Genomic DNA, 12,959 nt, shown 5'->3' on the forward strand with positions numbered 1-12,959 from the left:
CCGTCCGATGTTCCACTGAAAAGCTGAAATTTTGCAGTGACAGAAACCACCTGGTGACCCGAGCATTCCTTTCCTTTTCGTTACCTCATCCATACGAGGGGGAAATGGTCCGTTACCAAATGAAACTGACATCCGAGCAAATAATAGCGTAGGGACTACAAGGCCCATTTAATTGCCAAGCACGCCTCCACTACATTATAATTTTTTTTTCTTCCAGGCTCAGTTCCTTGCAAGCCTTATCTATGTGCATTTTTCCTACTAGGCAGCCAACCCCACCATGGTTTGTTAGGTGTGGGGTGGTTGTTTTTATCAGTAGTTTGCACCTGAGCTGCCCCTTGCCTCTATTAGTGGAGGCCAGCTGCATCCTGCTATATGTGCATTTGTCATCAGACAGGGTTCTGGTAAGGCCATATCTTGTTGTGTGAATTTTTTTGAATTTTTTTTTGAATTTTTTCTATGTTAGCAGGCTCAGTTCCTTGCTCAGATAGGTGACAAGATGATCATCTCCATTCACCTCTTGTGACAATACCGCTCTTAGGCCTACCTCTGAGGCATCAGTTTTGTCACGGTGCAGTAGTAGGAATACAGGGGATGAGGAACCTGGGCCCCTGAACTGCCCCTCAGACTAGGGGGAGCCTTGTAGTTCCTCAATTGGGGGTACTCTTGATGGTAGGGATGCCCAAGTCACCGACCTGTCCCTTTCTCCTGTTTAGCCCTGAGCTAAACCCCCAACTCCCACCCCAGGAGGTGAGCAGTAGTGGAAACCACCGGAAAAAGAACGAAAGGGAATAAAATAAACTAATGTACAAACAACAAAGGGATAAGTAGAAAAACAACAATTAGCTTCCAGACACCATTGCCAAACTCCACACCGCAGTTGACAAAGAAGCCGAACTCCAAACTTCAGAAACAGCAGACACCAGAGAGCTGCTACTGCTAGGCTGGTCTCAACAGAGAAACTGTTTCACCAATAGTCAGCTGATGCATCAAGTGACTTTCACATCGCCGTCAGACTCGGGGACTGCTGTTCCTGACTCGGCCACTGGGAGGCGCCGTGGTTCACCCGTGGGTGATGGTGGTGACGGAGAAGGGGCTTCTGCGCAGGCGTCTGGTGGGCGCAGGCTCCACTCCTCTGTCAGTCTTGAAGGGGTTGGTGCATCGCCGTCTGGCCTGGTTCTGGGGGCGGTGCAAATGAGGTCATCAGACTGAGCCTGTGAGGGATAACTTGATCCTTCAAATACCTTGGGGCCTGTCTTACAGGCCGCCGGATATAGTCTTGGTTTCCTCAGTGTGCTAGTGTGTTATTTGCTATTGCGGACTCTGACCTTAGTCTGGATTTGACTCTGCTACTGCCTGCCGGTTTTGTACCTCTGTTGCTCTCCTGGTTTAAGACTCTGACCTTGGCCTGGATTTTGACTCTGCTACTGTCTGCCGATTTTGTACCTCTGCCGCCTGCCTGGTTTAGACTTGGACTCCTGACTACGCCTCCAGTCCCGTTAATTTATCCCTTTCTGGCGACCGTCCTGCTCTGGTCCACTGCTCTTATACAGACAGCCACCTCCTGGGCTCTGCTGTAATTCCAGATCCCTGTATAGGGGTAAAGGGTCTCGGGGTTGCTCGGGGCGCTGACTCAATTGCAGTTCAGACTTGCACCAGTCGGATGTCACAGTGACCTTTTAAAGGATGGTGGGAGTGGTCATCACCCATATCAGCTGACCCAGCAGCACTGCAGTAACACCAGATTGCCAGCGGGGAAAAACTGACATTAACTCCCGATGGTCCAAAAAGAAAAAAGTTTTAAATTGAAAGAAACCAGATCTGCCACAAATCCAAAGAAGGATAGTGACAGGTTTGCACAATAAAAGTTTCCTTGAATTTGGGGCTGATGAGGACTGGCTGTCCACATAATGCCGACTTCAGGGATAGAACTGTTTCCTCTATTTGAGGATTCCTCCGAACCATAACTGACTTCCTACCTTTTAACAGGTTAGTTAGTGGTGCGCATTTCCCTGCAAAGTTGGGTATAAACCAACGATAATACCCAATGATGCCTAGAAAAGCCCTCAACTATTTGGAAATCAATGGCTTTGGCCAGTTTTGGATTGCCTCAATCTTGTTTACTTGGGGTTTGATAACCCCGCGGCCGAACTCGTAACCTAAGTACCGAGCTATCGTGAGCCCTATCGCATGCACTTCTTTGGGTTTGCTGTTAATGGGTCGCCCTCCGTCCCAGGGCTGCGGGGTACTCGGTACTTGGCCGGTGTCGGGGATGTGTCACAGCAGCGTTGACCCGGTCCGTGGCCCTAGGCGCCCAATAAAATGGTGGTTTATGATGTAGTTTATATAGATAGTTCGTGACGCCACCCGTGGTGTTCGGCAAATATGATGTTAGGCCGACGCTGCGTGCAGATCCCCTGGGACTGGTGGTGTGCGCAGCAAAGATGGTGTAGCTCCCCACAGGTGGAGCTGTAGTCCCAGGGCAGTGTAGACGCTGGTGCCCAGATGTAGCAGGGCTGAGTGTGTCGGCGCAGAATGAAGGGAAAACACCTGCGGTTGTAGTTCCAAAGCTTTCCTCTCAGTTGTAGTGCACACCGGTACCCGCTTCGGTACCGTGTCCTCCGGGGCAGAAGCCCAGCCAACCTCCAGGCCAGATAGGGTTCTCCCCGCCAACACTCCGCCAACGTCTGCCTTCTCTGAACGACTCCTCTAACGCGCCTTTAAGTGCAAAGCACTCCAGTACTTAGTTACCCTGGAATGCCTCTCTTCTAGATGTTCCTAGAGCTCTCACTTGTATGACAGACAGCTGTAGCCTGCTCGGGGACCTCCTGGCTCCCGGCTCTCTATTCAGCTGCTGTTGTGTCCCAAGTCTTGGATGGGAGTAGTGCATTTACAGCCAAGTACTCCACCGGTGCCTGCTGCAGAACCTTAAGTGTCCATACAACCTCGGGGACCGGGCCCCGGCCTTGCGCTGAGAACCTATAGGCAGGGTTCCTATCCAACCCACTCCTCCTCTCTGTTATAACTCCTCTTCGTTCCGTACTTGTCTTCTCTCTTAGAGACGTAGACTGTAACCTGCATTTCCATCTCTTTCTCTCTCCTTCTCTCTCTTCTTTCCCGTGCCAGCTGGCTCAGGTCACTGAGGCAATATCCATGGCCCCTTCCTAGGCTATGAATATTAGCCCGCAGCTGTCTGCGTAGCCTTTCTGGCTATAAAATATAGGGAGGACTCCACGTCATTTTTTCGGAGGGGGGTCCCCCTATTTTAATAGCCAGTAAAGGCTATGCAGACAGCTGCGGGCTGATATTCATAGCCTGGGAAGGGGCCATGGATATTGCCCCACCCCTGGCTACCAATATTGGTCGTCGGCTTTCCCCCTCTGGCGCAGAAAATTGCGTGGGAGCCCACACCATTTTTTTTTTTATATATACAGTCATGGCCAAAAGTATTGACACCCCTGCAATTCTGTCAGATAATATTCCGTTTCTTCCTGAAAATGATTGCAAACACAAATTCTTTGATATTATTATCTTCATTTAATTTGTCTTAAATGAAAAAACACAAAATAGAATGAAGCAAAAAGCAAAACATTGATCATTTCACACAAAACTCCAAAAATGGGCCGGACAAAAGTATTGGCACCCTCAGCCTAATACTTGGTTGCACAACCTTTAGCCAAAATAACTGCGACCAACTGCTTCTGGTAACCATCAATGAGTTTCTTACAATGCTCTGCTGGAATTTTAGACCACTCTTCTTTGGCAAACTGCTCCAGGTCCCTGATATTTGAAGGGTGCCTTCTCCAAACTGCCATTTTTAGATCTCTCCACAGGTGTTCTATGGCATTCAGGTCTGGACTCATTGCTGGCCACCTTAGAAGTCTCCAGTGCTTTCTCTCAAACCATTTTCTAGTGCTTTTTGAAGTGTGTTTTGGGTTATTGTCCTGCTGGAAGACCCATGACCTCTGAGGTAGACCCAGCTTTCTCACACTGGACCCTACATTATGCTGCAAAATTTGTTGGTAGTCTTCTGACTTCATAATGCCAAGCACACGGTCAAGCAGTCCAGTGCCAGAGGCAGCAAAGCAACCCCAAAACATCAGGGAACCTCCGCCATGTTTGACTGTAGGGACCGTGTACTTTTCTTTGAATGCCTCTTTTTTCTCCTGTAAACTCTATGTTGATGCTTTTGCCCTAAAAGCTCTACTTTTGTCTCATCTGACCAGAGAACATTCTTCCAAAATGTTTTAGGCTTTTTCAGGTAAGTTTTGGCAAACTCCAGCCTGGCTTTTTTATGTCTCGGGGTAAGAAGTGGAGTCTTCCTGGGTCTCCTACCATACAGTCCCTTTTCATTCAGATGCCGACGCATAGTACGGGTTGACACCGTTGTACCCTCGGACTGCAGGGCAGCTTGAACTTGTTTGGATGTTAGTCAAGGTTCTTTAACCAACATCCGCACAATCTTGTGTTGAAACCTCTTGTCAATTTTTCTTTTCCGGCCACATCTAGGGAGGTTAGCCACAGTGCCATGGGCTTTAAACTTCTTGATGACGCTGCGCACGGTAGACACAGGAACATTCTGGTCTTTGGAGATGGACTTGTAGCCTTGAGATTGCTCATGCTTCCTCACAATTTGGTTTCTCAAGTCCTCAGACAGTTCTTTGGTCTTCTTTCTTTTCTCCATGCTCAATGTGGTACACACAAGGACACAGGACAGAGGTTGAGTCAACTTTAATCCATGTCAACTGGCTGCAAGTGTGATTTAGTTATTGCCAACACCTGTTAGGTGCCACAGGTAAGTTACAGGTGCTGTTAATTACACAAATTAGAGAAGCATCACATGATTTTTCGAACAGTGCCAATACTTTTGTCCACCCTCTTTGTTATGTTTGGTGTGGAATTATATCCAATTTGGCTTTAGGACAATTCTTTTTGTGTTTTTTCATTTAAGACAAATTAAATGAAGATAATAATACCAAAGAATGTTGTGTTTGCAATCATTTTCAGGAAGAAACTGAGTATTATCTGACAGAATTGCAGGGGTGTCAATACTTTTGGCCATGACTGTATGGCTATATATCTGTGGATATATAGCCATAGATATTTACCCATAGATATATAGCCATAGATATATCCAAAGATAATAATTTTATTTCTATAGTGCCAACATATTCCGCAGCACTTTACATTATAGAGGGGACTTCTACAGACAATAGACATCACAGCATAACAGTAATCACATAGATCATAACAGATACCAAGAGGAATGAGGGCCCTGATCGCAAGCTTACAATCTATAAGGAAAAAGGGGAGACACGAAAGGTGGGTGGTAACAATGGCTTTTATTGTTTGGACCATCCCTGGTGTAAGAATCGGGTGTTCCTGTTGCTGCATGAACCAGTGAGCAGTCTAAATATGTAACAGTACAGACACAGAGGGCTATTAAATGCATAAAGTATGTGAGAACATGATGCGAGGAACCTGGTTATGGTAAAAATTTTTGAATGAGCCACACTATAGATATATCTATGCATTCTATCTATCCCATATCTATCTATAGATCTGTCTGCCTGTGGGTGTTTTTAAAAACGGATGTGTTGCATGCGTTTTTTCATCCGTTTCTTGACGGATATGTTTTTAAAAACACCCACAGACAGATAGATATACAGATCTATAGATAGATATTGGATAGATAGAATCAGCGATCTGACACAGGCACTGCAGCAGGCTTCCTCCATGCCTGCTCGCAGCAGGCACTGATGAAGCCACCTCCCTTCAGGCCCCCGCAGCCATCTTGGATCCGGGGCTTGCAGGGAAGGAGACCCTAAGAGCAGCACAGCACATCGCGCTGCTTTGGGGGTCTCAGGGAAGCACGGAGGGAGCCCCCTCCCTGACGATGCTTCCCTAATCCCCCGATGCACTGCGATCGCAGTGTGCCAGGGGTTAATGTTTTGGGGCGGTCCGTGACCACCCCTGCCACATAGTGCCGGGTGTCAGCTGTGATAATCAGCTGACACCCGGCCGCGATCAGCGGCGCCCCCCCCCCTCCTGAGAGCGCCGATCGCTTAGACGTACTATCCCGTCCCCGGTCATATGGGCCCGGGTACCGTGGACGGGATAGTACGTCTGATGTCAGAAAGGGGTTAAGAAACACCAAAAGAAATCAAGATCAAAAAATGTGGTAGTCAGTAATGGTTACTTTTTTTAGACCAAGCAGAGGGGAAATATTATGGAGTACACTGCACAGTACAACATCCCCTGTCTTGTATATATACACTGCATGCAGTATCACTCGTCCTAATAAGTTATATATATATATACAGTACATACACACACACTAGAGGGAGGCCCGATGCAATAGAGGGCGGTAATGTCACGATGGGGGCCGGCTTTGCAGCGTTGAGAATCTCTCCCCCCACATGTGCTCACTCACCTATCCACTCTCTCTTTCCCCATGTGCTGACTTCTCCCGTCTGTGCTCTCTTCTTTGACCGGTCTACCCCATGTGCTATCCCCCTTGTCTGCTGTCTCTCTCTTTCCTGTGCTGTGTTCTCCCCTCATGTGCTGTCCAGTTTATGCTGTCTCCCCCCTGAGCTCTTTCTCTCTCCTCCATCTGCTGACATTACAGCAGGAGATCGCAGAGGTTACATTTTGTGAGGTAAAATATTTTTTAAAAACAGTCAGTGAAATATTTTACCTCACAAGATGAATCCTCTGTGCTCCCCTGCTGTAATGTCAGTATTGTCTTTTGCTTCCTCCCCTGCCCAGGAGATGTGGTATGCTCCGTACACGGTCAGAGACAGACAATTTAAACCCCTTTAATGTGACCGGCTTCTTCTCCCTGTAGACACGTCGCACATCTGCTGCTGGGATCAGCCAAATGATTCACTGCGCCTGCTTGGAATTCACGCAGGTTCAGTAAATCAGACCGCCGCCATCTTTGTGCAGACAGATAGTGGCGGTCACATTAAAACTGCGCATGCGCTCCTCCTGTACAGAGATGGCGGCGGTCAGTGAATCATTCGGCTGATCTCAGTGGTGGCGTGTTCGCGACAGTGTTCTGCTAGTGGTACCGCGCAAAAGGCTGCGTACGGCATGTACAGTGTGTGTTAGGGACGGCGGAATGCACTAATAGGAAGTGCGTTCGCCGCCCGGGGTCCACCGTGCAGAGGTGTAACAACCGCTGCTGAGTAATGGCAGACTCGCTATATGGCGGTATACTGCGCTCGGGTTAAACGTCACACGAGGTGCGCAGAGCGGACTCTGTTAAACTCACAGAGGCATTTTAGTACAAATAAAGCATAAACGCCGAGCCTGTTAGCTTCACCGGTCTCAGCTGGCGTGCACACACGGTATATGGTCACAGGACACGGCCCAAGGCAGAGGTCGGTGTCCGTCTTGACCTACCGTGCGTGCGGCATCGCTACCGCGGACGCCAGTAAGTGCTAACTGCAGCGTGGCGGTAACTACGGCCGCTGTTCTACAGTGCCGTGAGGCATCACACTATCGGACGCTAGTGTAGCGGTGCGGTATGCACTGTGGCGTATGGCTTGCCACTGAGTGGCGCTGACTATAACTCTAATTCCCTATCCACAAGCATAATATCAGAGGGAAGGGGTTTTATAATGAGTCAGTCACCAGAGTCATACATCCGTCACCATTCACACATAGCAAGTATAGTCTATACTAGCGCATGGCCGAGGTGCCATGCGGGCCTTTTATAGCCTTGCGCTTCCGGGACCTTCCAGACCTCTGAGATGGGCCAATCAGATCAGGACAAGGACCTGAGCACGTGACCCCCGATCTCCACTGGGAGATCGTCTCGTGGGCATGCCCAGTAGCGCCGCGAGAGGACTTAGCCTCTGGAGTGGTCTCCTGCAAAGCAAGTTGTGCTACTATTGCTGGTCCAGAGGTGGCAGCAACATCCAGACCCAGAGAGCTGGTCTGAGCAGGGCGCCTGCCTAGACCATGACCCTTCCAGTCCACCAAATAAAACTTTTTGCCACGCACAATCCTGCGTCCCACAATCATGACCAATTGATATGCACACTGCATAGGTCCCCAATAGGCAGCACAGGTCCCCAATAAGCAGGTAAATGTCTCCAACAGGTCCCCAACAGGCAGCGCCCCCTCACCGTCTTGCTCCAGTGTCCGTGCACCCTAACTGCCAGCCAACTGGTGAGTGGTGACTGCCACAGCCCGCCCCACCCCACCGCGCCTGTTGTGACCGATGAAGATAGATGATAAGAGCAGGTGAGGTGACAGGTCGCAGTCAGGCAGGGCCGGCCACACAGACTCCAGTCATATTGTTCAGGTAACGGGCGGCACGTGTGACTCACTAGAGAATGAGAGATGGGACGAGATTCACCGTCCCCGTGACCCAATAGCCGGCACTGCATTGCAATTGCAGCAGGTATTAGTGCGCGGGGGCTGCCGGCCGGGTCAGGTCACTGCACAACGTGCATGTATCAGTGCGCCGTGGGCGGGGTGGCGTGCACGTGCAGGCAAGGGAGCAGCGCTGGAGAGTCCCTCCTCTGCTCCTCCTCGGCTCCTCCCCTCCTCCTCTCCTCAGCTCCTCCCCTCCTCCGCTCCTCTCCTCCTCCTCGGCTCCTCTCCTCCTCCGCTCCTCCCCTCCTCGGCTCCTCTCCTCTCCTCCTCCGTGTGAATTGATTTGATGTCACCTTGCGCGTGCTGCCCGGTGCCTGCGGCGCTGCATCAAAGTACCGGATCGCGCCGGCTCTGGCTAGGAGGCGGCGGTGCCCCCTGCTTGGTGTCGCCCGTGTGATCGCACCCCCGTCCCCCCCTAAAAACGGCCCTGAGGCCGGGAAACAAGTGTCGAATGACTTCAATATTGTCGCTCACACTCATTTAGCGGCCTGAACTCAGCGCATGTAACTACACTCACAATGCTTCTGTGTGATCTGCACTGTGTCAGCATCTGGGCCCCACTGTGCCTAACACCGGCCCTGCACAGTGTGATTTCTCACAGCTCATAGCTGCACTCACTGCACCGAGCAGCCAGTCACAGGCAATGTCTCATGTGGGAGGAGCCATCTCAGCACAGCCAATCACTGCCCACTTGTGCTCTCTGCTCCGAGTCTCCTCCCCGCCCCCAGCCCGGCAGGAAGAAGCACACAGCGCTCCGCTGCAGGTGGGGAGTCGGGCCTTGTCGTTCACCAGGAGCCGGCTCATCGCCTCGGATCGTTCGGGGAGGACCCATAACTGGCAGCGGTGGACAGTGGTGGCTGCCGGCAGTGGAGGCTGAGGTGAGGCGCTGAGCTCAGGTTAGGGAGGAGGAGGGGGGGAGGGGGAGGGGGAGGAGGAGGGGGGGAGGGGGAGAGGGAGGAGGAGGGGGGGAGGGGGAGAGGGAGGAGGGGAGGGAGGAGGAGGGGGGGAGGGGGAGAGGGAGGAGGGGAGGGAGGAGAGGGAGGAGGGGGAGAGGGAGGAGGGGGAGGGGGAGAGGGAGGAGGGGGAGGGGGAGAGGGAGGAGGGGGAGGGGGAGAGGGAGGAGGGGGGGGGAGAGGGAGGAGGGGGAGGGGGGGGGGAGAGGGAGGAGGGGGAGGGGGGGGGGAGAGGGAGGAGGGGGAGGGGGGGGGGAGAGGGAGGAGGGGGGGAGGAGGAGGGGGGGAGGGGGAGAGGGAGGAGGGGAGGGAGGAGAGGGAGGAGGGGGAGAGGGAGGAGGGGGAGGGGGAGAGGGAGGAGGGGGAGGGGGAGAGGGAGGAGGGGGAGGGGGAGAGGGAGGAGGGGGGGGGAGAGGGAGGAGGGGGGGGGGAGAGGGAGGAGGGGGGGGGGAGGAGGGAGGGAGGAGGGGGGGGGGAGGAGGGAGGGAGGAGGAGAGGGAGGAGGGGGAGGAGGAGGGGGAGGAGGAGAGGGAGGAGGAGGAGGAGGTTAGGGAGGAGGAGGAGGAGAGGGAGGAGGGGGAGGAGGAGGGGGAGGAGGAGGAGAGGGAGGAGGAGAGGGAGGAGGAGGAGAGGGAGGAGGGGGAGGAGGAGGAGGAGAGGGAGGAGGGAGGAGGAGAGGGAGGAGGAGGAGGAGAGGGAGGAGGAGAGGGAGGGAGGAGGAGAGGGAGGAGGGGGAGGAGGAGGAGAGGGAGGAGGGGGAGGAGGAGGAGAGGGAGGAGGGGGAGGAGGAGAGGGAGGAGAGGGAGGAGGAGGAGGAGAGGGAGGAGAGGGAGGAGGGGGAGGAGGAGGAGGAGAGGGAGGAGGAGGAGAGGGAGGAGGAGGAGGAGGAGGGGGAGGAGGGGGAGGAGGAGGAGAGGGAGGAGGGGGAGGAGGAGGAGAGGGAGGAGGAGAGGGAGGAGGGGGAGGAGGAGGAGGAGGGGGAGGAGGGAGGAGGAGAGGGAGGAGGGAGGGGGGGGAGGAGAGGGAGGAGGGAGGAGGAGAGGGGGGAGGAGAGGGAGGAGGGGGAGGAGGAGGAGGAGAGGGAGGAGGAGGAGAGGGAGGAGGGGGAGGAGGAGGAGAGGGAGGAGGAGAGGGAGGAGGAGGAGGAGGAGGAGGATTTCTGCCTCATTCATTTCTGTGGCTCCAGTGGGAAAGTAATAATAGGAATCTGAGGCCGAGAAGCTGCGGCCGGAGCCCGGTGTATGGAGAGCCGCCATCTGTGAGGGAATAGTAGGAGAAGCAGCGACCCCACACCGGCCTCTAGGACCCGGGACGGCTGTGCGCACGGTGCAGATCCGCATTGTGATGGACAGCAGCAGAGAAATCAATGGGAAAAAAACCGCTGTGCAGACGCTGTGGATTCTTCCGCGCGGTTTTCCTGTGGTACAAAATCCGCAGCAAATTACTTCTTTTGTGCGGTTTTCCATCTCCACAGTCTCCAAATCCGCACAAAAACCGCAGGAAAGATGGAAGAAATCCGCAGGAAAGATGCAGGACATTTCACCTGAGGATTTCAATTCTGCGCGGAAAAATCCGCAGGGCCAAAAAGTCCGTCTGCACTCAGCCTAAGTGTGCACTCAGGGAGTGTTTTTTTTTTTTATTGTTTCTGCTCTTTCATTTTCCCTCCTCTTCTTCTAAGAGCTGTAACTTTGACTTGTCAGTAGGAAAATAATAAATGTTGTGTGGGCTTGTGTGTGTGTTTTTTTTTTTTTTTTTTCTTTTTTTTTAAATTTTATTGTGGGGAAAAAAATTGCTAAATTCATAACAAAAAAGATACTTGAGTTGCATTTTTCCCAAACACCTGGGAATATATATACAGTAGATGCTATCGCATCGGGAGGGCAGTAACATCACGATGGGGGCAGCTTTGTGGCGCTGGGGGTGGCGGCCCACCCACTTCCGTGCAGTCACAGCTGGCAGGAAGGACGGTGTTTTGTGGCCTGTGCTGGAGATGGTGTGTGGCGCCACCAAGAGGATGGCCCAATCTCCAGCACAGGCCTCAAGCCGCGGTCTTTCCTGCCAGCTGTGACTGCATGGAGGTGGGTGGGCAGCCAGCAGCGGGATCTGGCGCGTGTAGTCAGGCGGTGGGTCTTGGCGGGGGTCCGGCAGCGGCATCGCTCATTACTCCTCCCTCATTACACCCCTCTCATTATACCCCCTGGTTGCACCCCTTTCACAGCCTCATGATCGCAGCGGCAGCCTGGATCCTAGCGGCGTTCGGGATCGCTGCTGCGTCCTGGATCCGAGCGCCATCACTTGGGTGTTCCAAAATGGCGGTCGGTGTACTTCCGGTGCGGCACGGTGGATTGTGGGATTCGGAGCATCCAGACGGAAGTGGATGACGGACAATTTAAGGCAAACAAATATATATATTAAATTTTGGGGTACATTTGATGCGTTGATTGCTTCTTAAAGCATTTTTGTTTTGTGGCATTGTGACCAGAACCCCACAATTCTGGCTTTAAATATTTTTTTTTTCTTTTATAGTTTTTACAGATCATGTTAATTTTAGATTTAAATAGATTGTACATTTGTGGACACGTTATATATTATTTTAAAAAAAATTGCACTTCTTTATTAGGGCGCTCCTTCACACGTCAATATCTCCGCTACGTGTGGTGACAGTTTCTACACGTACCGATGTCACTGACACACACAGACCCATTGAAATGAATGAGTCTGCGCACATGACAGTGTGTTTCCGAGGACCGTGTGTCATGGATGACAGCACGGATCACATGGACCCATTTAAGTCAGTGAGTCCGTGCAACACGTATCGGAGCCTGGGAATCTGTGTACAGTTTGCTCTGTTCCCAAGCGCTGAATGCTGCCTTCATCATGGTTCCCCGAACCAGCAGGGGACCATGATGAGAGTAGTAGACTCCTCCAACTGTCTCCACCTGTAAAAAAGATAAAATAGAATTAGACTTACCGATAATTCGGTTTCTAGAAACCTTCCACGACAGCGCTATTTCCTTCCCTGTATTCTTGGACAAATTCTGAGAATCTTAACGCCATAGCATCGGTTACCTTAAGATTCTCAGAATTTGTCCAAGAATACAGGGAAGGAAATAGCGCTGTCGTGGAAGGTTTCTAGAAACCGAATTACCGGTAAGTCTAATTCTATTTACTCTAGCAACCTTCCACGACAGCATAGAAGGAATACCAACCTATACTGCACTGGGGGGGACAACGGCCTGAAGAACTTTTAGGCCAAAGTCTAAATCCTTGTTGGACACGAGGTCCAACCTATAATGTTTAGTAAACGTATGCAACGAAGACCAAGTTGCAGCCCTACAGATCTGCTCGGAGGAAGCGCCTGCCCTTTCAGCCCATGAAACTGAAGTAGACCGTGTTGAATGAGCCTTAATCCCTGTAGGGGGTGTCATGTTCTGCACCAAATATGCTTCAGAAATGGCCTTCTTGATCCAGTTTGCAATAGTATTTTTGTCACCTTCTTTCCCTTATTTCTGCCTGATGAATGGATGAACAAATTTTGGTCAAATCTCCAGGGTTTGGTAAAGCTTAGGTAATGTAGAATTATACACCTTACATCCAGCATATGGAACGTTTCCTCTCTAG

The 12,959-nt window shown here is 51.9% G+C and overlaps 1 protein-coding gene across 2 annotated transcripts in view; it reads left to right on the forward strand.

Annotated features, from left to right (window-relative positions):
- Positions 1-8,840: 8,840 nt before the first annotated feature.
- Positions 8,841-12,959, forward strand: part of LOC141060415 (zinc finger BED domain-containing protein 4-like) — a 33,074-nt gene continuing 28,955 nt past the window's right edge. For both annotated transcript variants that reach the window (XM_073556661.1, XM_073556662.1), the window contains exon 1: positions 8,841-9,263. The gene's annotated coding sequence lies outside the window, so the exon portion shown is untranslated. The remainder of the gene's footprint in view (positions 9,264-12,959) is intronic.

The sequence above is a fragment of the Dendrobates tinctorius genome, unplaced genomic scaffold (assembly GCF_039654945.1).
Source record: "Dendrobates tinctorius isolate UK_male_01 unplaced genomic scaffold, ASM3965494v1 ptg000237l, whole genome shotgun sequence".
Taxonomy (NCBI): domain Eukaryota; kingdom Metazoa; phylum Chordata; class Amphibia; order Anura; family Dendrobatidae; genus Dendrobates; species Dendrobates tinctorius.